The 27985-nt window shown below is 41.9% G+C and overlaps 1 long non-coding RNA gene across 1 annotated transcript in view; it reads right to left on the bottom strand.

The window, feature by feature from the left end:
* Positions 1-16: 16 nt before the first annotated feature.
* Positions 17-27985, bottom strand: part of LOC138357332 (uncharacterized) — a 201856-nt gene continuing 173887 nt past the window's right edge. Inside the window, exon 3 of the long non-coding RNA XR_011224931.1 lies at positions 17-18324. This is a non-coding gene — a long non-coding RNA (uncharacterized lncRNA). The remainder of the gene's footprint in view (positions 18325-27985) is intronic.

Here is a 27985-nt window from a genome sequence, read left to right as displayed (position 1 = left end):
GAAATACACCTTGGGATACAATGTCACAACAAGGTTTTATTGAACAATGCAGGATTATTTTACACTGGATAGATATGGATGGATGGGAACTTGGGTACATCACAGGATTCTTGAGATCATAAAGTGGGATACCTCCCAAACCATAAGCCTTAGCAGTGAATTGACTATTGGATCCACACAAACTGGGACTAAAGGTCGCCCCCCTACTCCACACTTTCTTGGTAACTACAAAGGTAGCATAGATTTTAGCAGTACAAGATCCTGACATTTAGCCACTTTACAAATGGGAATCACAATTGATGGGGGGGGGGGGGGTATAGACCATGTGTTACAGAAATCTCAGTGAAAGAATCAAAATAACCCATAACACCACCTACACACAGGGTTCTATAAATAAACTTAGTTTTAAAACTGCCTATCACTAATACAGAGAAAAAGCACCACTATAATCTGTATTGAGGTACAATGCACTTATAGTTATTGTAGGAGATCGCCACACGTCACACAAGCGACGACCAGACTGTTCCCAACCTTGCCCAAAACCAAGTGGACGAGACAGCTCATAGCACATCTGTGACTGTCCGCCCGGTTCCAATAATGATTCATATACACATGTTTCATACATATCTCTCGATAGTTCATTTATGTCTTGTAAAGTTCCAGGCTGTTTTTCAACATTTAACACTGCTGTTTCTATGTCTCTCTCCTGGGTTATACACTTCAAAAGGGTCTCCCTTAAACTGTATCCTCCTTTTTAACAGGCGAGTCCTACTGCACATTCTTCTATACTGGTGTAGTAAAAATGTCATACCAAATGTCAAATGTCATAAAAGGGAGCCAGGGGCTGAGCGGACAGAACACTAGACGCGTGATCCTGTGGTCCCGGGCGCCAGCGAGAGACAATGGGCAGAGGTTCTTTCACTCTGATGCCCCTGTTACCTAACAGTAAATAGGTACCTGGGCATTAGTCAGCTGTCATGGACTGCTTCCTGGGGTTGGAGGCCTGGTCAAGGACCGGGCCACGGGGACACTAAGCCCCGAAATCATCTCAGGATAACCTCAAGATATACCTACGTAGCCCCCCCCCTACCATATCGGGGGCAGAGCTAATACAGGCCAGATGCTTGCTCGACCACTATTGTTTTGATCGTCAGGTCAGTTGCATCGAGCTTGTATACGGGTTGGTAGAATGTAATTTTTAGCTTAATTTCTGTTTGAGCTAGCTTTAGGCATGGGCAGTTGCTTATTGTTATAGTGCGTGCTAAAAACTGGAATTGCTTATTATTATTGCCTATTATTAAAACTACTTGCTTATTGTTAAACTATTGTGTATTGTTAAACTGCTTATTGTTATATACGGTGCTTAAACTGTATATGTGTATTGATTAGTATATGGCTTGTATTATTGCAGGTTGTTATTACACTAATTATTTGATCAATAAAGCCATCAGTCTTGCAATACATTTGTTTACCTCCACTATTGTTTACCTCCACTAGTGTAAAGATCTCTTTCTCCTAACTCCAGCCAGGACACCCAAACAACAACTCCAGTGAGGGTGGTTGGTTGACCCGAACAGTAGCCTAATGTAGACACAGAGTCACAATAATGTTGTTGAAGATATGATGACCAAACTACACATCAGAAAGTGAAGAAACGATGTTTCATTCCATGTAAAAGAGGAGTGGAAGGTGCAGGCAAATATAAGGTAAGAGAGTGAGGTAAGGGGCATGTAAGAGAAAGGTAAGAATAAGATGAATGTAAGAATGAGGTATGAATAGAATGAATGTAAGAATAGGATGAATGTAAGAATATGATGAATGCAAGAATAGGATGTGTGTAAGAATAAGGTAAGAACAGGATGAATATAAGAATTAGGTAAGAATAGGATAAATATAAGAAAAAGAGGACGATATCAAATCAAAGAATAAGAAAAGGGGGTATGAAAAAGCAACAAGGGCAAAGCTTAAGTTAGATCACATTTGTTTAGAAAGTTGAAGCATTTAAGTACGTACAGTATTGTGAAAGGGAAGAATTGTTTCAACAGCAACAAAGCCAGGAATAAAGTTCATGCTGGGTATGTTGTGTATGAGAGTCCTCGACAAGACAGTATCTGTAAAATGTAGAGGCAGGAAAGGTTATTTTAGAAGAAAACCAATCTATAGGATGATTTAGAGTCCCTAACATAAGAGACTTAAACTGTGTCATCTTCAATTTTTTAAGATATACTATAGATGAATCATTTTCTGGGTTCAGTGACGATGCTTCTGATACAAGTAGCATAGATAAACAGTGTTAGTGGCTTCCCTGGTGGTATCACTAGGCAGATATTTGCTGTTGCAGCAGCAGTCCCTGCCAAGTGTTGCCGTGTCTCCACCAATGATGACAGTATCACATCGACACCTACTTTCCTTACTAGTATACAAGATAGAAGAGCTTCATCTCTTGACCAACAGTGAGTTAGTGCAAGAAAATGAACCTGTAGTTTGTGGGGGTGAATTATCTGTGATAATTTTGTACCAGACAAACCACAATTTGATGATACTGATGTTGGTGTTGCACCCACTTTCCCTTACAGGTAAAGTTATGAGTGAAAGTAAATATTTTATGGCTTATTTTGATGAGCCATTCATGCGGCATCTTGTTGATGAAACCAGCAAGTATGCATTGCAACTTATTGCAGGTGGCTTATTATCTGCTTCATGTATGACACGATGGAAGTACATCACTGAGGCTGAATTGTATGTGTTCTTAGCTCTGTGTATGCTTATGAACCATTAACACCATATGACACAATATACAGGATTATAGTATTAATGATTATTGTACATACAGACCAAAGACTGTGCTGTTCCAACCCTTTGTTCAACAAGTACATGTCATGAGACAGATTCACAATACTACTACGGTGCCTACACCTTGAAAATCTTGAAAATGTTAATCAAAATTATCAACTTTGGAAAGTGCGAAAAGTGTTCAGAGATATAAGGAAAATTTTGTGATTACTTTGTTTCAAGACAATGTTGTCACTGATCAATCTCTAGTTTTTAAATAATGTCTTCTTTTCAAACAGTACATCCCTTCGAAATGGCACCGTTTTGACCTCAAATTCTTTGCACTGTGCGACTGTGAAACCAGAATGGTGATGGATATTGTATTATATTCCAGTACAGACATAGACATACCCGCTCAAGATCCTCATGGGTTTTCTGGCAGTGTGGTGAAGATGCTTATGGAACCACTGCTGAACATGGGGCACATTTTGTACACTGACAATTATTACACGAGCCCCTTGCTAACAAAGTTCCTGCTTGAACATAAAATGGGAATGTGTGGCACTGTAAAGACACACAGGAAAGAAATGCCAGTTTTTGATACTAGTATTGAAGTGGGTGATTGTCAACTCAGAAAATGTGACAAGATTTTATCAGTGTGTTGGAAAGACAGATGTGAAGTAAATATATTAACAATTATTCACGCTGGTGAAATGTTTGAGTGGCAAATTGAAATTTGGAAGAGCCAGAAAATTGTATAAGCAAGATTGTGTCATTGATACAATATAAATATGAGATTGATAGATGAATGCAACATTATGGTTGGTGACTGTGTGTGTGTTTGGAAAAGTGTAAAGTGGACAAAGAAATTTTTCTTTCATCTTGTGGACATAACTGTTGAAATGTTACATGTATTTGGTGAAATCAGGCAAGAAACCACCAGATTGCCACAATAAAAGTGGCGCAGCACCAGGGTTAAAAGTCTCACAACCTCACAGGGTTCACATCAGCTTCCTCAGAGCTCTAGTAAACAGATGCTATTAAAAAAAATAAAAATTGTGTGCACCACCCTACAGCTCAGTGGACAGCGCTTCGAATTAATAGTCCTGAGCTTCCGAATTTGATCCCCGGTGAAGGCGGAGACAATTAGGCAAAATGTTTCTTTCATCCTGATGCCCCTGTTACCTAGCAGTAAATAGATACCTGGGATTTAGACAGCAGCTATGGGCTGCTTCCTGGGGGGGTGTAACAAAAAGAAGGCCTGGTCGAGGACTGGGCCACAGGGACGCTAAGCCCCAAAATCATCTCAAGATAACATTTCCCGGGTGTGAAGACTTCAGTACTAAGTGAACAACCAAGGCTGGCACAAGCAACATGAGCTAACAGCACTGCTGTTCACCTTGTCATAAGTTCATTTAAAAATGTTAAAATATATTTGTAACTGCTATTATTTAGTGATGATAGTATTACAGAATAGCCCGACTGTGATAAAGATGTACAATGTTCAGATATCGGTGAACACAATGCTGTTCAGGATCTTCACAGCGCTAGGCAGGTAGCCACAGCACACTTTTATTGTTTGGTCCATCTAAGAATCTTGAAACAACTTCTCATGTTCCTTTAAAAAATTAACTTGTGCAAAATTATTCATTTACAGGATTTAGTGACCAGGATTTTGATAATAGCACCATTGTGGTGAGAATTACAATGTGCGTAGTATGCTGGGAGGAGCAATGTTGGCGAGAGGTGAGGAAGGTGGCGTCATCAGCTGGAGGGTGTATTGCGATATCTATTATTGTTTGGACACACCATACCAGATTAGTGGTTCGTTCTGGTGAAGAAAATAGTAGCTACAGTGATACCTCGACTTATGAATACCCCTCTTTACAAACTTTTCGGGTTACGAGCCCAATCTTCAAAAAATCCGAATCGGGTTACAAACTTTGCCTCACGTAATGTAGTTTGTTGATACATGTATGGCCAACCTAGTGTGTGGTGGTACGGCGATCGCATCTCAGTTTACCAGTGCCTCCTGCCTAGTGACAATCACGCTTGAATTGAGAAATGAACAAATCAAACAGTGTCCCACTTGAATACTTTGTAAGGAATTAAAGTATTTTTCAGATTTTTTGGGTATTTGAACATAAAAGTTTTTATTATATATCTCGCCATGGGACCCAAGAAAGTCAGTGGTAAGGTTGAATCCAAGAAAACACATGAGGATGACCGCAGAGGAAAAACAAGAGATCATTCGTAAATATGAAAATGGTACACGGGTTGTTGAACTAGCTAGGCAATACAACAAATCTATGTCAACAATATGCACTGTAATTGCTAAGAAAAAGGACATTATGAGTGCTAAAGTGGCAAAAGACGTATCAACAATCACGAAACAAAGAACACAAACACTTGAGTATGTTGAAAAGTTGTTATTAATTTGGATACACGACAATGAGTTAGGAGGTGATAGCATTTCAAAGGTCATCATTCATGAGAAAGCAAGGCAATTGCATGAAGACCTTTTAACCCTCAAACCGCTAGGGGCCCAAATGGAATTCACACCCACAGGCGCAACAAAAAAAAAAAATCCAAAAAATTCTTTCGTCTAATAGAAGTGTTCATTTTTGTTCCCTGATCACGGAAAAAATAACAAAAAAATCGTAGGTGGCATATTTTAGCCGCAATAGGGTAGGGAAGTGTGGCAAAAAAGGGGCGTTGGCAGAGCCTTCGCCAGACGAGGTCTACTCCGCCCGAGCTGTCAGACGGCAGTTGCCACAAATATATTATTACCTAATTATTTCAATGTCTCTGATTTTTTCTTAGTTTTTTTGCAGTAATATTATTCCATACTGTGAACTGTGGTATATTTATATTATAAAATGTGTGAACCATCGCTGTACTCAAAATTATGGTGTGCATATTAGTGATTCAATTATTATGTTCATAAAACAATAAACAAATAGTTTTGCTGTTGTTACACTATATACACAGGTTATATATAAGTATTTGCATGTTTTGTACACCATAACGAACTACTAAGTTGGTCTTGTGAGTCAAAAAGCAACGAGGAGTGATCGCCAAACACCAGCGAGCCACTCACTGCCACTCCCTCCCTCAACATCACCTCACCCTCATTCACCTCCCACAATACTCTTTCTGTATTTATTCACTATACACAGACGTTATATATACGTATTTACATGTTTTGTTCACCATAACTGTACATCTAAGCTTGTATGGTGAGTAAAGGCCATAAGACGTAGCTACTCACACAGTCAGCTGATCGGCGGCCGCCCTCAAGGCCAGACGCACTCATATTTGTCCTCCAACAATATTGTTTGTGGTGTTATTACGCTATATACACACATTATATATAAGTATCTACCTGTTTTATTCACCATACCTGAACAAATAAGCTGGTATGGTGCCCAAAGATCATAGTGGCCATCAGTAAACAACATACCAAGTCGTGCAGACGACGCTCCTCCCTCACCAAAATGGCGGCTCCCAACCTACTCCTCTCGCTGTTATCTCACACTATACACACGTTATATATAAGTATCTACATTTGTGTTCACCATAGCGAACCACTAAGCTGGTATGGTGAGTGAAGTCAATAAATGGTGGCCACACACAGTCAGAAGACGACGCCACAACCCTCCCTCCCACAGCCTTACTCCTCCCTCCATGGAGCACAGCGCTAAATATCACCACAATCCTGCTATTATCAGAATCCTGGTCAGTTTTATCACAGTCAGGGGGCTTCAGTAATACTATCAGTGCTAAATAATAGCAGTATCATATATATTATGGTATTTGTAGGCGATGCTGTGGTCACAAGCTGAACAGCGGTGCTGTGAGCTTGTGCTGCGTGCGCCAGCCTTGGTGGCTTGCTCAATACTGACGCTGTAGCACCCAAGAATGTTGGCCTGGATTTTTTTTCTAGGTGGCATCTGGCAACTATCGGTCGTGGCTGTACTATAGCTGCTCCTATCCCAGGCGGGGCGTTTAAATTATAGCGCTAGACACGAAATCATATATAAATGATGTGCGCGGTTTCGGTTTTGTCACTGATATCATTTATATATGATATGCGCGGTTTGAGGGTTAAAGAAAACCCTTGGAACGAGTGATGCAGATATGAGAGAGTTTAAGGCGAGCAGGGAATGGTTTGAGAAATTTAGAAAAAGAAGTACCATTCATAGTGTTATGAGGCATGGGGAGGCTGCCAGCTCAGACAAACCAGCTCCTGAAAGATTTGTTGGCACATTTAAAGATTTTATAGAGAGTGAGGGATACCCACCACAACAAATGTTTAATTGTGACAAGACAGGACTATTCTAGAAAAGATTTCCTAAGAGGACATACATTACCCAAGAGAAGAAGTTATTGCCTGGACACAAGCCTATGAAAGATAGACTAACTTTTGTGTGGTGTGGTAATGCGAGTGGCGATTTGAAAATTAAGCCCTTGCTTGTGCATCATTCTGAAAATCCAAGGGTTTTCATAAAACCAGCGTTGAATGTAATGAAACGCCATTTTCTGGGCGAGTCCCGGAGGCTCCCCGGAGCTGTCCAGGCGGATATGGATATCCTTAACATTGATATCAGTCGATGTGGGTGGAGTTCTAGGCCTACCGGGGGACCACGAGCCAGAACCTGGCCCCCCACTCAGAGAGGCACGAGGAGCAATGGCCTATAGAAATGTACAAGTGATTTTGGATCCTTCTATATCTGCCATCGACCGGGGCAAGAACCCAAAAAAGTAAGTGCCCCAAAACAAACCCCAATTCTGGTTAAAAATGACGAAAATAGACAAACGAGTGGACAGACCTCCCTAATTGATAGCAAGTAAACAAACATAACATCACATGAGCCGTGCCGCATGTTTGCGCAGCTCCCCTCTTCCTCGGGAGGGGTAAGGGGAAGCTCCAGACCCCCGCGTCAGCAATCCACCCTGCAGTTCTGAGGCCGGATATCAAAATAAGAGAAAACCTCTAACCAGAGGGAGGGAGGGTTGCCCGAGAGCCTCCGGGACTCGCCCAGAAAATGGCATTTCATTACATTCAACATTGATTTTCTGGGGGGAGCCCCTTATGGCTCCCCGGAGTTACTTCACCATGGACTAAAAAATAAAGAAGGGGACTTACCTGGGAGCCGGTCGGTGCTCCACATCTCAACTCGAAGTCGATACAGGCTGCAGCCGCTGACCCAAAGCGACACAGGCCCGACTAGGCCCAGGAACATTAACAAGGTAGAATGCAGCCAGGACCCTATTTGACCGCCAAAAACCCCGAGCCCAAATGTCAGCCCAGGACATGTTACCAAAGATGGCAACAAGAGCGGCAAACTTACGAACGTCACGGGCACGGGGATGGACCGCAGGCTTGCTATACTTAACCCTGCAGACGACTTGAGAGACCCATACCAGAAACAGGGAAGAAGGGGAAATCGGATCAACCCAAAGCGCATCCCTGGACAAATAACGGTGGAGGGCCACAACCAGACTCAACACAAGATGCACCAATGGCCTGACCAACCAAGCATCAACAACCCAAGGACCCCTCCAGAAAGCAGCTCATTCATTCGCCAGAAAAGAAGGAGACAGCTGCAGACGAATAACCCTATCTCCACGACTGAAAGAGCAGAAACCCCTGTGCCGGAGGAGAGCATGAAGCTCCCCAACCCGACAAGAGGCCTCGAAAAACAATCGTGAACCGAAGGGACCACAACAAACCGAGGAGATGAGAGATAGGAGAGCACTCTGTCCAAAGACAAGTACGGCTCAGGCGGCGCATGAGCAGGCCGGAGGTTAAACAAAGCACGAGACAGCTTGCGAAACATTGCAGAAGTAACATCTATACCGAAAGGAAGCTGAAGTGACTCCGCCGCACAATATGAGGTGAAAGAATTTGGCATAAGATGACGGTCCTTGAATCACCATGAGAGAAAGGACAACACTACCCGAACCGAAAGGAAAGTACAATGAAGAAGAATAAAAAAAAATGGAAGGACCGCCAGGAAACCTCACACTGCCGCCGAGACGAAGCCCACAGTTGGAAAACCATCAATGAAGCCACCTGATCACTATACAGATGGTGATAAACTCGAGTCAAGAATACAAAATGCGAAGACTCAAGGAGAAGAGCGAACCAGTCTCGTAACGGACTGGGCCCGATCTTCTGAAAGAGGTGGAGCTGCGGAAAAACCGGGTTCGGACACCGGGCAAGCAGCACCTGAAACCACTGCTGGGCCGGCCACCATGGGGGCCAAGAGGACTACCCACCCTTGGTAAGTCTCCAAGCGAGCCAGGACCCAGAGCAACAGCTGAACTGGGGAAAAGAGGTGCAGGAACCCCCTACCTCAACCAGTCCTGCCAGAAGGGGCAACCTTGGGGCCTTCTTGAGGTTATCTTGAGATGATTTCGGGGCTTTAGTGTCCCCGCGGCCCGGTCCTCGACCAGGCCTCCACCCCCAGGAAGCAGCCCATGACAGCTGACTAACACCCAGGTACCTATTTACTGCTAGGTAACAGGGGCATTCAGGGTGAAAGAAACTTTGCCCATTTATTTCTGCCTCGTGCGGGAATCGAACCCGCGCCACAGAATTACGAGTCCTGCACGCTATCCACCAGGCTACGAGGCCCCTACGAGGCCTCCAGGAAAGCAACCAACCTAGCACACTGCAACCACCTAAACCTATCCTGCAACGCTCGAGCCGCCTGCACCCGAGATAATATCATCAGATTGGGTGAAGTGAGTCATAAACAAGCAACAAAGCTCGCAGGACTCCGGGTCGAATGTGTCACCGATCCAACAGGCAGCATGACGCAGGCAATAACAATGAGCGTCGCCCTGAGACAAGGTGACAGAGCAACCCTCAAACTCACAAAAAGTGAGAGGGGACTCAGAGAGGGGAATCCATTGAACCTGAGTGCCCCCCACGGGGTTTCCCAGGGCCCCTAGACTGGGTCTGCTAAGGGTAATCCCAGGCAGAGTACTGCAAACAGGCACATAAGCTACCAATCAACACTGCTAATGCTGAACCCCTAGGACATGTCCACTCACAAGGGCAAAGCAAGGGCTACCATCAAACACAAACAAACCTAGTATAAAGGGGGAGGAATACCAAGGCAGACACCCCCCACCACAAAAAAAAAAAAAAAAAAAAAAAACTCGGAGGAGGACAGCGTACCCAGAGGGAACAGAACCGGCCGCTGTTATAGGTGAAAATTAGGTATGCAGTACCCTGTTTCCTTACCAGTGCAAAAACTACCACTTACCCCAAGACAAATCAGGGAGGAAACCCCCCAAAACACTCGGGGCGGTCAATCGCCAAGCGGCAAAAGATCAACAGAGGTAGACCCAAGGTGACTTGTGGAAGGGAACCCAAGCCCCTAGGGCAGTACTTACAGGGCACTCAGGGAAGGTGACACTAAGCACATGCAGCTCGAGTACCTGTGAATATTACTCCCAGCTTGCACACTACCGTAAGAGCAGTACTGAAACAGAGAACAGCACCACAAGAATCCGGAGCTGGACCCACAACAATCAAGCCGTATCCCATCAATCGAAGAACTGTAGGGTGGATCACACACGTGGGGGTATGGGACTTCCCCTTCCCGGGAAGGGGGGGAGCTGTGCAGACATGGGCGCAGCTTGTGTGATGTCATGCTTGTTTGCTCGTTTTCAACTGTGGAGTCCTGTCCACTCGTTTGTCTATTTTCGTTGTTTTTAACCACAATAGAGGTTTCTTTGGGGCTTACCTTTCTGGGTGCCTGTCCTGGTTGGTGGCTGATATAGATGCTCCAAAATCACATGTGCATTTCTATAGGCCATTGCTCCTCGTGCCTCTCTGAGGGCGTCAGGTTCTGGCTCGTGGTCCCTGGTACGCCTAAAACTCTACCCACATTGACGGATGCCAAAGTTAGGGATATCCATATCAGTCTGGATAGCTCCAGGGAGGCATAGGGGCTCCCTCCAGAAAATATAATGTGCAGAATAACCAAATGTGTGTGATGCAGAGGGCTAATAATATGGCATGGATGACAAGGCAATTTTTTACTGAGTTTGTGAATGAACTGATTTGTCCTGCCATAAAAAATATCTGCAGATGAAAAGTTTGCCACTCATGGCCATGCTTCTCCTCGACAATGCTCCTGCTTATCTTCCAGGCATGGAAGATGCACTGTCGGACAAATTTAATTTTGTTAAAATAAAGGTCTTTCCTCCTAACACCACTCCTAAATTCAGCCAATGGACCAGAAAATCATATCCAGTTTTAAGAAACTTTATGAAAGGGCACTTTTCCGAAAATGTTTCGAAGTGACTGATTCCACAAAACTCACCCACAAAGAGTTCTAGAAAAATCATTTTAACATTTGTAGTGCTTTAAAACTCATTGGCAAGAAGTAACTCAAAGAACCATGATCTCTGGCTGGAGAAATTTGTAACCTGAATGTGTTTCAGAACTAGACTTTGAGGAGTTTGAGACTGAACCTGAAGTGCATATTGTTGAGGAAATTGTTACTCTGGGCCGGAAATTGGGATTGGAGTTGGATGGTGCTGATGTGGAGGAGTTGGTGGAGGAACACAGCAAAGAACTGACCACCGAAGAACTCCTAGCCCTTCACAAGGAGCAGCAACAAAAGGCAGTCTTCAGGGAAGGAGGAGGCAGTACAGAAAGTCTCTTCCTCAACAGTTAGTAAGTGGTGTAGACTGTGGGAAGAAATGCAAACTTTTGTTGAAACGACTTGCCTAGAACAAGGTGTAGTAAACCATTGCCTTAACCTTTTCAATGACAATGTGATGCCTCACTACAGACAAGTGTTACAAAGCAGGGAAAACAAGCCTCTATGGATAAATTTGTAGTGAGAAAAACAAGCAGTGAGCCACAAGCAGGTCCTAGTGGTATGCAGGCAAAACGTACCAGAGAGAGTACCCCAGAGATGTCATCACTGCCTGATGTTATAATGGAAGGGAACTCCCCTTCCAAACACTAACACCTCTTCTCCTTCCCCCTCCTCACCATCTTCCATATGCCAACAAGTCATGAATAAAGGTAAGCAATAACTTGTACATACTTTAGTACTAAAGATTTGGGTGAATTAGGTATAAAATTTACTTTGAAGTTAATATTTTTGGGAGTGTGGAACGAATTAATTTAATTTACATTATTTCTTAAGGGAAAATTCGTTTCAGTTTACAAATTTCGGGTTACAAACAGTCTCTGGGAATGGATTAAATTCGTAAGCTGAGGTACCACTGTATTTATATGTAACGTGTATATAGTGTAATAACAGCAAAAACAGTATGCTGGAAGGTGGCCACTATGCTGTTTGGACATCATACCAGCTTAGTGGTATGGTTATTGTGAATAAAATAAGAATATTCTTATATATAACGTGTGTATACAGTGTAACAGCAAAACAAAATCTTGGAGGAGGAATCTTACCAAGCGCCATCAGCTGACTGTGTGCGTGGCGGCCACTATTACTGTCTCGGACTCACCATACCAGCTAGTGGTTTGTTATGGTGAACAAAAATGTAGATACTTATATATAACATGTGTATATAGTGTAATAACAGCAAAACACAGTATGCTGTGAGGAGCAATGTTGGTGTTGGAGGTGGTGATGTCTGTTGGCTGGTGTGTTTGTATAGTGTATGGTGGCCACTATGTTGTTTGGACACAATACAAGCTCAGCTGTACAGTTATGGTGAACAAAACATGTAGATACTTATATATATATCATGTGTGTATATAGTGTAATAACAGCAAAAATATTCTCTTATTGTTTTATGAACATAATAATTTAAGTACAGTGGAACCTCTATTAACGAGTTTAATCCGTTCTGGCACCGAGCTCGTTACCTGGAAAACTCGTCTTAAGAAACAAATTTCCCCATTTAAAATAAAGGAAATAAATTTAATCCGTTCCACTCCCAAAAACATCCATACTTGTATGACTTTTTTTTATGTAAATATAATACTGCACATGTAAATATAAATGTTTTGTTGTAGTTTTAATATTTACTTTACCTTATGAAGAGTCGTTGCTGGCTTGAGGGAGACGATGGGGAGGTGGGAAGGAGGAGAGGGGTTATGTTGTGGAAGGAGAATCCACCTCTGAGTCAGGCGGACTCTCTCTTCTTGGGAATTTCACTCAAAGTTCATTTCAAATTATCACAAAGTGATAAATTAATTAAACATTTTCACACACCGGGTTGTCACTGCTTTATCAGGGCAGCTTTTCCAAGAATGCGTTCACCTTTTCAAACATTCCAAACACTTCCCTGATCTCAGTGGAAGAGGCAGCATCCTCCCTTACCTCCTCATTCCCTTACTAATGGTGTAAATTGTTGATGAGGACCTGCCATACTCCCTTGTGAGATCAGTTACACAGACACCACACTCATGCTTTGCTATAATTTCCTTCTTTAAATCCACAGTAATTGTGTCTTTCTTCCTCTTGACAACACTATCTTTAGCAAGCAGCTTCTTTGGAGACATCGTGTGTTACACATTGTAGTCGCAAAACCACTAAAAACCCAAAGAAAAGCTCAAATAAATCCAGAGGGATGCTTGTCGTGTGCGATACAACAACAACACTGGCGTCGGAGGCGTCCGAGAATTTGCGAGAACCCGCGAGATGCTAGGAAGCACCATGTGGTTTTGCTCGTTAATAGAGGCGAGCTCGTCAATAGAGACAAATTTGCTGCGAGTGGCTTGCTCGTTACTGGAAAAACTCGTAAATAGAGCCACTCGTTAATCGAGGTTCCACTGTACTAATATGCACACCATACTGTCGAGTACAGCGAAGGTTCACACATTTTATTATTTATAGCACATAATACACTATTTAATAATATTACTGCAAAAAATAAAAAAAAATTCAGAGGAAAGTCAGACATTAAAATACACTCCCTGACCTTGCTATCAGAAATCAATTGTTTGTTTATTCCATCTATTCATTTGCAATCTGGCCCCAGGCGGCACACTTCCACTCAGGAGAAAAACTCATGTAGTTCCCTGGCCAGACACCGAGTTGGGGGTGGTGCCACTGTTTGTTTTTGTTTACCTGCAGCAGACAAAACCCTCCCTCTATCTCACTGTTTCATATCTGTGCACATTTTTTGCATCTTGCTACTAGTGCATCAGGAAATGCAGTTAATATATTGTTTAGGGCTTCAACAAGCAGTGAAGTCAAGAGAAAACATGTTGTGATAATCTATTATCAGGGCATTCAGCTTATAAAGGAAGATGAATCTGGAATGTCTCCTATGTGGTGGATAGAGTTGCAGAGGAATGTGTCCAAATTTGAGTGTGATTATCTCTCTCCTGAACAAATTTATAATGCCAATGAAACAAGTTTGTACTGGAATATGTTAACCTAACCAAATCTGATCAAACATAATCTAACCAAACCCAAACTAATATGAAGACTAAACCAAACACCAGAAGATGAGGACATGACAGCGTTTTGGTCTGTATTGGACCATTATCAAGTCGATTGTGATAATGGTCCAGGACAGACTGATTATCGACTTGATAATGGTCCAGGACGAACCGAAACATCGTCATCTCCTCATCTTCTAGAGTGTGTTGACCAGACCACACACTAGAGTGTGGTTTAGTCTTCAGCCTGTCTTCAGCCTTCAGCCTTCAGCCACGTTACTGTGATTCGTCATCTCCAAACTAACATAACTAAACCCAACTTAACCTAACCACAGCTAACCTAATCAAAGCTAACCTAACCAAACCTAGCCAAACCAAAGCAAACCTAACTAAATCAAAGCAAACCTAACTAAAGCTAACTAAACCAAAGCAAACAGGACCTAACCTAATCAAATCAAAGCTAACCAAACGAAAGCTAACTAAACCAAAGCTAACTAAACCAAAGCTAACTAAACCAAACCTAACCTAACCAAACCTAGCTAAACCAAAGGTAAATAAACATAACATGACCTAACCAAACAAAAACCCAACCCCAACCCTCCCCCCTCAACATCTAGGCCTCAACCCCAAGTTAACACAACAATACTCGCCTACACATTATTCCAACATCATAATTATTAAATTATTATTATTATATGTAGAGAAACATGTGGACACTTGGTGAGTACCCATATATATTGTTGCTGAATTACCAGTATTCTTTGGCATTTTCCTTAAAGTATCTAGTGAAACAACAATGTATTGTTAAGTACTTTTGTACATAAAGTTATTATCTTGAGGTTATCTTGAGATGATTTTCGGGACTTAGCGTCCCCAAGGCCCGGTCCTTGACCAGGCCTCCTTTTTGTTACACACCCCCAGGAAGCAGTCCGTAGCAGCTGTCTAACTCCCAGGTACCTATTTACTGCTAGGTAACAGGGGCATCAGGGTTAAAGAAACATTTTGACCATTTGTCTCCGCCTCCACCGGGGATCGAACTCAGAACCTCAAGACTACAAATCCGAAGCGCAGTCCACCCAGCTGTCAGGCGCTGTGTGGACATATTGTGGACATAAAAAATATTATCTTTTGTGCTTGGGAAGAATTCTACTACTTATCCAGACACGATTACATATCCAATCACAATTGGGCCCGAGGTGTCTGGAAGGGAGGATGTTGAGTATAATTAGGTAATAATATCTTTGTGGCAATTCCCGCCTGACGGCTCGGGTGGAGGAGACCGACCCGGACGTGTACTCTTTTCAACGCCTGGATCTTGCCAGACTTCCTTGCCTTATCACGGCCAAAAAATGTCACCTACGTTTTTATTAGTATTTTTTCCATGATCAGGAAACACATTTTAACAATCATAAAAGGATTTTTTTTTTTTCATCCGCACAACAGTGTTGTTGGCTATTAATAGCTGCTCCAACCGGGGGTTAAGAATAACTAAATTTAAATTATGTAGTCACTAGAGGTAATGCTACTGTTCATCTATATGAAGTTTCCTGTGTCTTATGAAACTTAATTTACATGCAGCCTTTTAGACACATTAAGTCATATTTCTCTGTTTCTCTTATGTATGAATTCTCAAGTGTCTTATTAGATATGATTTATTTGAAAAGTTTTTTAGACATTCAGAACAATGATATGGTTTCTCTCCTGTATGAATCCTCATGTGCAATATTAGAACTGATTTACGATTAAAGTTTTTTAGACATTCTGAACATTGATATGGTTTCTCTCCTGTATGAATCCTCATGTGTTTTATTAGATCTGGTTTTTGTGAAAAGTTTTTTAGACATTCTGAGCAGTGATATGGTTTCTCCCCTGTATGAATCCTCATGTGTGATATTAGAACTGATTTACGTAAAAAGCTTTTTAGACATTCTGAACAGTGATGTGGTTTCTCTCCTGTATGAGTCCGCATGTGTTTTATTAGATTTGATTTTAGTGAAAAGTTTTTTAGACACTCTGAACAGTGATATGGTTTCTCTCCAGTGTGAATCCTCATGTGACCTATTAGATCTGACTTATGTAAAAAGTTTTTTAAACATTCTGAACAATGATATCGTTTCTCTCCTGTATGAATCCTCATGTGCTTCATTAGATATGACTTGTGTGAAAAGTGTTTTAAACAGACTGTACAGTGAAATGGCTTGTCTTCTGAATGGGAACTCATATTTAACGTTAGATATTTGTGAAAACAGTTATAGACAATATTTAACAGTGATTTTCTTCTCTATAAATTTATTGTATGCTATTTTATGATATTTTGATATAATATTTCTGAACAGTCAACACTGATGAGGTTTTTCTTTTGAAGAAATATTTGTGCAGTTTACTTGAATGTACAGATCTTTAAAGTTATTTGATCCAAAATACCAAAGTATTATCTAATGAAATATACTAAATTTGATTAGTGAAAATTTATAGACAATGATTATTATTACTCTCCTGAATATTTCTTGTATGCAATATAAATCTTACAAAAAATCTTATTAACATACATTTAAAATGCAGGAGTTTTTGTATATTACTAGAGAAAATGTTGTTAAACAATGCCAAACATTAAGATTGTGGGATGCATAAATAATACAATTTACTACATGACAGCCAGTAGAGAGCAGGTAGGTTACAGTGTTACCTCTGTTGTCAACTGGCAGACCGGAATGTCAAGCAATTGAATTGTCAAGACATAAGAGAATGGAAAATTGTATATGTAAACCACTTCACCATTTGATGATTTCGGGGCTTAACATCCCGGTCCTTAACCAGTCCCCCTCGTTGCTGGACTGGTCAACCAGGCTGTTAGACGCAGCTGCTCGCAGCCTGGTGTATGAATCCCAGTCTGGTTGATCAGGTCCACTGGTAGTATTGATTCATAAATAGTAACACATTGCACTTATTATAAAATATGCTAGACTTAAAATATACCGTACAATATGTCCTGTGAATTGTCAACTAAAAAAGCATACATACACAAGTACTCTTCCACATGCTGTTACCAGCCAGAAAATTATTGTGTTTTAAGCCTTGTAACCATGTAAAACAAGTACTGTGGCAAGTTTTATTTTAAAGATTTTACCACATGTCTTTGAATCATTTCTAAAAAAATTATATATTTTTTTGCTGCATTGTAAGATGTCTTATTATAAACATAACACTGAAGAATGTCTTAATATAAATATACCCACAGCACAATGGGGCATTATGTGGTTTATCGTTTGTGTAAATTTGTGAGCACGTGATTTTTAAAAGAATGTAACTTTTCAGTGTACTTTGTGCATCTGTTTTTTAATCTGCTATACCTTCAAATAAATAAGTTCTGATCCTTAAGAACACTGATATATAATCTTAACTGTCCGAAATAAGAAACCAAATTTACTATACAGAACAAAGATAATTTTTTAGACTCCTCTCTCAACACTTACAATAGCTCTTATAAGAGAAAAAGTGTCTTTGTTTTGCAATGGAAAATATTTATATAAAATTTGTTTACATCAAGACTTGAAAAATAATTAATTTAATAACCTTAATATATTAATCAAATAAAAATATTAAAAACACAAAAAGCACATACACAATATATTATTTATAAATACCAAGACTTTAAAATCAATGATAAACCAAATTTGTATTTAAACACACTTTTTCTTTGTTACCATGGTGCCATAGTGCATGAGGTGTTAATAATACATGCACAGTACTTCAGATGAGTGTTACCATGGTGCCATAGTGCATGAAGAGTTGATAATACATATATCTTCAGATTAAAGGGTGGTTACTGCAATGGGTGATGAGAAAATACATGACAGTACACTATTTGAAGGAGTCGAGTAAACATCCATCCGCAGTATGTTGAGGATGTGGATGTAAGAATCAGGATGATGAAATGGGCTCAAGACAAAGTCTTACCCCAATACATGTAGTGTTTCTGACAATGTAATTTGTTTCATTACAATGTTGATGACAACCACCATGTATACAGTTTATCTGACACTGATGTTCTTCATGACACTGCTCACACTATCATGTTTGCAGTATTTCTGACACATAAGTTCTAATGCCACAGTGTTTTGGCACTGCTGGCGTTATTCTTCTGGTGACAGTAGGAGCTGTGAAAGAAAAGATTGAGAGATCATTAGGTCTTTAAGTCAACAAATATTAAATACAGTTGTAAAGGCACAAGCTTGTAAGATGTACTTGAGAATACAGACTAACAGAACTGGTCCTTACTTTTTTATAAATAATGGAAATAATTATATATTAATTATAGCCACATGCTTTGAAAACATAAGTTATCCAAAAGTTCCAGTTTCACAATCGGGGTTGGTTCGGTTATTCAAGTTCGGAAATGCGTGGTTCGCATAAAATAGTTATGGAAACTCATCGGGAAAGCGTTCGCCAGGCCTAGCGCTGGCGCAGGGTGTGGTTGTATGGTCTAGTTTGCCCACTGTCCCTGTCAAGCACCACTCTGGTGCCTTCTACCCTGTGACGTCACAGATTCACAGCCCATTATTCCCATTGATTTGGTTTGTCACAAGAATGGAGTGTTCATTCCATGATTTTGTTGGATATATCTGCACAATCTAGTTACATCCGTGCACCATGTCAGTTCCAAATGCACACAATGTATCAGTGAAATCATCAACAAGCAGGATACAGTGGTACCTCGGAATGCGAGTGTCCTTGTATGCGAGTTTTTCGGAAGACGAGCAGGATTTCCTTGAAAAATACGTCTTGGAACGCGAGGGTTACCTCGGGACGCGAGTTTGTTGATACGCGTACAGGCCGACCTAGCGCTTGGTGGTTTGGCGATCGTCGCCCCGCCGCTCCTCAGTTTACCATTGTCTCGCGCTCAGTGACTACCCCACATCAATTCTTCTCACGGATTTTCAGTGTTTCGTTGGATTTTTAGTGATTTGACTATACAATTTGTTATTATATATCTCACCATGGGTCCCAAGAAAGCCAGTGGTAAGGATAAAGGCCAGAAAGCCCATGTGAGGATGACAATAGAGGAGAAACAAGAGATCATTCGGAAGCATGAGAACGGTACACGTGTTGTTGAACTTTGTAGGCAGTACAACAAAGCCACATCAACAATATGCACTATACTTAAGAAGAAAAATGAGATTATGGGTGCTAAAGTGGCAAAAGGAGTAAGAACAATAACGAAACAAAGACCACAAATACTTGAAGAAGTGGAAAAGTTGTTATTAATTTGGATACACGACAAGGAGTTAAGGGGTGATAGTGTTTCGGAGGCCATTATTTGTGAGAAAGCCAGGGTGTTGCACGAAGACCTTCTAAAGAATACCCCTGCAACGAGTAATGCAGATACGAAAGAGTTTAAGGCAAGCAGGGGCTGGTTTGAAAAATTTAGAAGGAGAAGTGGTATCCATAGTGTTACAAGGCATGTGGAGGCAGCCAGCTCAGACAAACCAGCCGCTGGACGATTTATTGACGAATTTAAAGAGTTTGCAGAGGCTGAGGGATACCTACCGCAACAAGTGTTTAATTGTGACGAAACAGGACTTTTGGAAAAGAATGCCTAAGAGGACATACAGTGGTACCTCGGAATGCGAGTGTCCCTGTATGCAAGTTTTTCGGAAGACGAGCAGGATTTCCTCGAAAAATACGTCTTGGAACGCGAGGGTTACCTCGGGACGCGAGTTTGTTGATACGCGTACAGGCCGACCTAGCGCTTGGTGGTTTGGCGATCGTCGCCCCGCCGCTCCTCAGTTTACCATTGTCTCGCGCTCAGTGACTACCCCACATCAATTCTTCTCACGGATTTTCAGTGTTTCGTTGGATTTTTAGTGATTTGACTATACAATTTGTTATTATATATCTCACCATGGGTCCCAAGAAAGCCAGTGGTAAGGATAAAGGCCAGAAAGCCCATGTGAGGATGACAATAGAGGAGAAACAAGAGATCATTCGGAAGCATGAGAACGGTACACGTGTTGTTGAACTTTGTAGGCAGTACAACAAAGCCACATCAACAATATGCACTATACTTAACCCTTAAAGTGCGCATCACTTCATATGAAGTGTAAATCGTTTTACCAGTCAACTGCGCTTCACTTCATATGAAGTGTATGGGTACCGCGCACGATTTGAATGGCCCGCGGTGTAGCTGGGGGTCCCATACGCTGCCCAGGGGCTCTAGTAAACAGCGGCCATTTTGAAAAAAAATCCAGCTCACGCTCCGATGGCATGGGAGGCCTCAGTTTAGCGAGAGTCACCATGGCGAGCGCACGGTCAAACGCCTCACGAGCACGCATCACTCAGTCCCTCACCCCAGAGCAAATAGCCCACGAATTATTCTCTGAAGGTGAAGAAAGTGTGTTTGACGATTCAGACAACGATGAGGATTATACACAGTTGTCGGGAGATAGTAGCAGCAGCAGTGAAAGTGAGAATGACCGCCATGCCATGGCGAGGCCTATACGCTCTCCCATGCCTCCTCGCCCATTTTCTACCCCAATTCTACCACGACCTCACAGTTCCTGTGGATATTTTCTGTTTGAGGGTGACGAGTCAGAGGGAGGTGACTCCTTTTCTGGGTTTAGTGACTCAGATCAAAGTTTTATTGAGCCTGTGGCTGGTACCAGTGGTGTAACTGGGCGAGAAATTGTCGCGTCAGCAGCATCTCGCCCAGCCAAGCGCCACCGCATGGCACCACATGAGGCACCAAGACCCTCGTGTTCACGTGCACCCACCTCACGTGCACGTAGCCGCCGTGCTTCTCGCAGACGGTATTCAGCTCCTGGTCGCCGGTATGCATCGCTTCCTCGCCGTCTTTCCTCTGCATCTCGCAGGACGCCTGGTGTACTTGAGTGGAGTGATGGTGACGATTTTATTCCTAATATTCCTCACTTTGACAATAAAGATGTAGGGATTACAAACCTTTTCCCTAATCAAGGTGAGGACATGGCTGAGATGGAATATTTTACAGCATTCTATGATGAACCACTCATGGAATACATTGTACACCAAACGAACCTGCATGCTGCTTACCTGATTGAGAGGGAAATCACAGAATTTTCACGACTGCAGCGTTGGAAAAATACCACAGTGGCGGAAATGTATGTGTTTTTGGCACTCTGTTTGTTGATGAAGCACTGTCACAAACATGCAATAAATGACTATTGGAGCAAGGACAAGACAATACCAACACCTTTATTCGGGAAATATATGTCACGAGACAGGTTTCAGATACTCCTCAGGTGTCTACATTTTGGAAGTGTTCAGGACCGAACACCTGATGATAGACTGTGGCGAGTGAGGCACTACATGAACGATGTTATTGGAAAATTCAGAGATTTTTACGTACCAGCACAGAAGCTGGTGGTTGATGAATCTCTCATACTTTTCAAGGGACGTGTTCCATTCAAACAGTACATTCCCTCAAAACGAAACCGATTTGGCCTGAAATTTTTTGTTCTTTGTGATTGTGAGACAGGATACGTGTTACACATGATTCTGTACTCGGCTAGTGATGTAGACATTCCCGGTAACGACGAACATGGATTCTCGGGGAGTGTAGTGAAGACCATCATGGCTCCGTGGATGAACAAGGGACACATTTTATACACAGATAATTACTATACAAGTCCCTTGCTAGCTCGGTTCTTGCTAGAAAATAGAACCGGATTGGTTGGTACAGTAAAGCCACAACGAAGGGAAATGCCTGTGTTTGACAACGACATTGCAGTTGGTGAGTGTCAGAGAAGGAAAAGTGATAACATTCTGTCAGTTCGGTGGAAAGACAAAAGAGAGGTGAACTTGTTGACAACAATTCATGATGGAACAATGGTGAACAGTGGGAAAGTGAGCCATAAAACAAACGCACCACTATATAAGCCAGACTGTGTTTTAGACTATAATATCAACATGCGGTTGATTGATAAATCAGACATGATGATTGGCACTGCAGAGTGTGTGCGGAAGACATGTAGGTGGACGAAAAAAGTGTTCTTCGATCTTGTGGACATGAGCATGCTGAACTGTTTCAACATGTACCTTGTGAGAACTGGACGTAAGCCCACTTTCCGTGACTTTGTATTTGATGCTGCAATACAGTTATTAGGAAAGTTTGCAAAAGATGTCCCAGGTATTCAGCGGCCCATCATAAACCCACTGTTGCAGCATGCTGGTACTCCACGCCTCGCTCACACTGAAGGCTTCCTAGCACACAAACTTAAGTATTTGCCACCTGGTGTGAAGCGTGCAATAGCCCAACGTGATTGCTTGGTGTGTAAAACAACGACACGTAGAGACAAGAAACGGAAGCTTGTGCAAACATGGTGTGAAACGTGTGGTATCCCATTATGTGCTGTCGACTGCTTCAATGACTACCACAGTCTAGAAATCTTCTAAGTGTGCTTCAAAGTGTGTATAGCGTGTGCGAGTGTGTAAATATGTAAACATATAAGCAGAACATATAATATAATAGACTGTAATGACATATTATATTGCCGTAATTGAAAACATTTGTGTGCGCCTGTGTATACTCAAATATGCAACAATTATTGATACAAAATATGTTCAAACAGTATTTGAAACACAATTAGTGAAAAAAAATTAGATAAAATGCGCTTAGACATTGTAAATAAATAGCGCGAAAATATATTTGTGGCAACTCTGGCTGTTTGAGGACCGCGCGCAACATCTCCCGGGCGTGTACTGCATGAGCGACCATGCAGATTGTGACGTCATCGCAGAGCTTCTCGGCTCTATTGCAACAAAAGTAAGTACAATAGAATTTTTTTTTTATTTTTCCCGTGATCAGTGAACAGAACTTAACAGATTAGCAAAAAAAAAAAATTTTTTTTTTTTTCAAAATGACATGCGCCTGTGTGGATAGCAGGATATTAGACCCCGAGCATGTTAAGGGTTAAGAAGAAAAATGAGATTATGGGTGCTAAAGTGGCAAAAGGAGTAAGAACAATAACGAAACAAAGACCACAAATACTTGAAGAAGTGGAAAAGTTGTTATTAATTTGGATACACGACAAGGAGTTAAGGGGTGATAGTGTTTCGGAGGCCATTATTTGTGAGAAAGCCAGGGTGTTGCACGAAGACCTTCTAAAGAATACCCCTGCAACGAGTAATGCAGATACGAAAGAGTTTAAGGCAAGCAGGGGCTGGTTTGAAAAATTTAGAAGGAGAAGTGGTATCCATAGTGTTACAAGGCATGTGGAGGCAGCCAGCTCAGACAAACCAGCCGCTGGACGATTTATTGACGAATTTAAAGAGTTTGCAGAGGCTGAGGGATACCTACCGCAACAAGTGTTTAATTGTGACGAAACAGGACTTTTGGAAAAGAATGCCTAAGAGGACATACAGTGGTACCTCGGAATGCGAGTGTCCCTGTATGCAAGTTTTTCGGAAGACGAGCAGGATTTACTCCAAAAATATGTCTCGAAGGCGAGGGTTACCTCGGGACGCGAGTTTGTTGATACGTGTACAGGCCGACTGGCGCGTGGTGGCATGGCGATCGCGCCTCAGTTTACCAGTGTCTCGTGTCCAGTGACTATCCCACCTGAATTCTTCACAAGGATTTACAGTTTTTTATCGGTTTTTTGGCCATTTGAGCATAAAAGTTGTCATTATATATCTTGCCATGGGTCTCAAGAAAGCCATTGATAAGGTTCAACCTAAGAAAATAGCTGTGAGTAGAGGCAGTAGAGGATGTCCCTTCTTGATTAAGAAAATGTGTGAAGTATGGGAAGAACTGCAAAGTTTTGTTGAAAAAACTCACCCAGATAAAGCTGTAGCAGGCCGTTGCATTGACCTTTTAAATGATAATGTGATGTCTTACTACAGACAAGTGTTAAAATGTAGGGAAAAACAAGTGTCATTAGACAAATTCTTAGTAAAACAAGCAAGTCCTAGTGGTATGCAGGCAAAATGTGGCAGAGTGTGCATACCAGTGAAGTCCTCACTGCCTGATGTGATAATGGAAGGGGACTCCCCTTCCAAACAGTAACTCCTCTCTTCCTCCCACCTCCTCACCATCTTCCATACGCCTACAGCATTCAACAGCAAGGTAAGTAATAACTTGAACATAGTTTTGTAGGTTTATTTAGATGAATTAGGTATAAAAATTTAGTTTGATGTGGGGTTTTTGGGGTAGTCAGGAACGGATTAATTCATTTCCCTTTATTTCTTATGGGGAAATTAGCTTCGGAATGCGAGTTTTCGGAATACGAGGCGTCTCCAGGAACCAATTAAACTCTTAAACTGAGGTATGCCTGTACATTACCAAGGAGGAAAAATCCTTGCCTGGACACAAGCCTATGAAAGATAGGTTTACGCTTGTGCTGTGTTCAAATGCGAGTGGCGATTTGAAAATTAAACCCTTGCTAGTGTATCATTCTGAAAATCCAAGGGTTTTCAAACAGTATAAAGTGCAGAAAACCCATTTGTGTGTGATGTGGAAGTCTAATAAAAAAGCATGGGTGACTAGGCTTATTTTTTCGGAGTGGGTGAATGAAGTGCTGTGCCCTGCCATAGAAAAATATCTGCAGGAGAAACATTTGCCACTCAAAGCCGTGCTTCTCCTCGACAATGCTCCTGCTCATCCTCCAGGCTTGGAAGATGATTTGTTGCCCAGATACAATAAATTCCTCACAGTTAAATTCCTTCCTCCTAACACCACTCCTCTAATTCAGCCTATGGACCAGAAAATCATAGCGAATTTTAAGAAACTTTATGAAAGGGCACTTTTCCGGAAATGTTTTGAAGTGACTGAAGCCACAAACCTCACCCTCAAAGAGTTCTGGAAACAGCATTTTAACATTTGTAGTGCTTTAAAACTCGTTGACAAAGCCTGGCAAGAAGTAATTCAAAGAACCCTGATCTCTGGCTGGAGAAAATTGTGGCCTGAATGTGTGAGAGAACTAGACTTTGAGGGGTTTGAGCCTATAAATGATGCACCTATTGTTGAGGAAATTGTTAGTCTAGGCCAGCAAGTGGGCTTGGAATTGGATGGTGATGATGTGGAGGAGTTGGTGGAAGAACACAACGAAGAACTGACCACCGAAGAACTCCTAGCCCTTCAACAGGAACAGCAAGCCAACGCAGCAGCGGATGATTCTGCAGTGGAGGAGGAGGTGGCGGCAGCGAATGTCCCTTCTGCAGTAATTAAGAAGGTGTGTCAGATGTGGGAAGAGATTCAAACAATTGTTGAAAAGACTCACCCAGAGAAAGCTGTAGTAGGCCGTTGTCTTAATCTTTTCAATGACAATGTGATGCCTTACTACAGAGAGAGCTTGCGAAGAAGGGAAAAGCAAGCTTCCATGGACAGATTTGTGGTGAGGAAATCGAGCAGTGAGCCTCAACCAGGACCTAGTGGCACTTAGATAAAACGTCCCAGGGAGAGCACACCAGAAAGGTCCTCACTGCTTGATGTGATAATGGAAGGGGACTCCCCTTCCAAACAGTAACTCCTCTCCTCCTCCCCCCTCATCACCATCTTCCATACGCCTACAGCATTCAACAGCAAGGTAAGTAATAACTTGAACATAGTTTTGTAGGTTTATTTAGATGAATTAGGTATAAAAATTTAGTTTGATGTGGGGTTTTTGGGGTAGTCAGGAATGGATTAATTCATTTCCCTTTATTTCTTATGGGGAAATTAGCTTCGGAAAACGAGTTTTCGGAATACGAGGCGTCTCCAGGAACCAATTAAACTCTTAAACTGAGGTATGCCTGTACATAAAAGAGGTCAGTAATGACATTTCAGAAGAAAGTTAAAATAATCAAGAAGGTGGAGAGCGGAGTCCCAAGAAGTGTCGTGTGCACTGAATATGGCATTAGCAATAGTACTTTTTTATCTTCTTAAGGCTGAACCAATCATTTTTAATATTTCTCTAGAAGTGAAAGTGATAAGGCAATACAAAATAGAAAGATAGGAAGTAAAGCAAAAGTGGAGTGTGTTGATAATGAGGTGTGGAAGTGGTACAAACAAAAAGCGTGAGGTGATAAAGAGGCTAGTAGCAGGCAGGCTGCTCACAGAACAGGCATGTGAATTTTACCAAGTATTTAAAATTACTTTAGAAGAGTGTATACAGTGATGGATGGCTCAGAAGCTTTAAAACCCACCATGGCATTAGGTTCATTAGGGTACATAGTGAAAGACAGTCTGCTGACACTACTGTTGCTGATGAGTATTCAAGTAAATTTGCGGAGGTGGTGCAGGACAAAAATTTACCTCCAGAGCAAATTTATAATGCTGACGAGACAAGTTTGTACTGGCGGAGGTTACCCACAGACACGATGGCTCACAGTGGTGAAGACGATCCTTCAGGTGGTTATAAACAGAACAGAGAATTAGTGTAGATGGAGCAGACTGCCACATGATTTGATGGTAAGTGCCTCTTAAGTCAATCATACGGTATACAGTGTTCTTTTAATATAATAATTAGTCTTGGATATAAGATAAAATACGGAAATGAACCTCAAGAGACAATATACGGCTCACTTTGGTACTACTTTTGCACCTACATGTGACTACATTATGCCCTTCACTGGTTAACCCACCACCACCTCTCACCCCACCCCCCTCACTATAACACCAACACACACACACACACATCCCCCTTCATCCCATACCCTCCCTATCTCTCCTCCCCCTCACCCCGTATCCTCCATGTCTACCCCTATCTCCTTAACCAACACCCTAGCTGTCCCCCCTTCCCTTGCACCCCCACCCCCACCCCAAAATCCTCTGAGACACTGCAAACCACCTCACAGATCTTCTCACCCAGGGAACAGCTTTTCCCACCAGCAGAATGCTCGCCAAGAAGGGGACTAGAAAATGAACAGAAGAAAGTGAGCTTCAAGGCAATGTACACTAACATAGATGGGATTACAAGTAAAACAAGTGAACTCAGAGAATGGGCACTAGAAGAAAAGCCAGACATAATAGCACTCACAGAAACAAAGCTAACGAAAACCATAACAAACGCAGTGTTTCCACAGGACTACTATGTAGTGAGGAAAGAGAGAGAAGGGAGAAGAGGAGGTGGTGTAGGTTTGCTGATAAGAAAAGGCTGGAGTTTTGAAGAGATGGTAAATCAGAACTGTGAAGGTTTCAGTGACTACATATCAGGCACCATAGTAACTGGAGGACCGAAAATTATAGTAGTAGTCATATATAACCCCCCCACTGAACAACGGAAGACCCAGACAGGAATATGATAGAAACAACATGGCCACCATCAATATAATAGAGAGAGCAGCTTCTGTGGCTAGCAGGAAGGGATCCAGACTACTAACCATGGGAGACTTCAACCATGGGAAGATAGATTGGGGAAACAGAGACCCACATGGAGGACCAGACACATGGAGAGCTAAGCTGCTGGACGTGGCAAAAAGAAACTTTCTAAGTCAACACGTCAAGGGACCAACAAGAATGAGAGGAGAGGACGAACCAGCCTTGCTTGAACTGATATTTACCCTAAATGAGTTGGATATAAGGGAAGTTAAGTTGGAAGCCCCTCTGGGAATGCAACCCGTCCTCTTAAAAATAACGTCACTTTTGGCTCGTATGCGCACTATGGCCAAATTTGGACGTAATTTGAAATGAAATCGACTCACAAAAGTGACGTACTGTTCCGTTTTCTGTTTGAGTCGTCTGGCCGACTCTGTAAGGTTAGAATAGATGACTTTCAATTCACGTTTTTCATAACGTTTTGAAACTTTATGAGAATTTCCTGCCCACCTAACCTATCAGAGGACCCTTAACTTACTGTTGTTAAG

This window comes from Procambarus clarkii, chromosome 7, assembly GCF_040958095.1.
Source record: "Procambarus clarkii isolate CNS0578487 chromosome 7, FALCON_Pclarkii_2.0, whole genome shotgun sequence".
Taxonomy (NCBI): domain Eukaryota; kingdom Metazoa; phylum Arthropoda; class Malacostraca; order Decapoda; family Cambaridae; genus Procambarus; species Procambarus clarkii.
The sequence above is the reverse complement of the archived record's forward strand: the minus strand, read 5'-3'. Positions and strand labels throughout refer to the sequence as shown.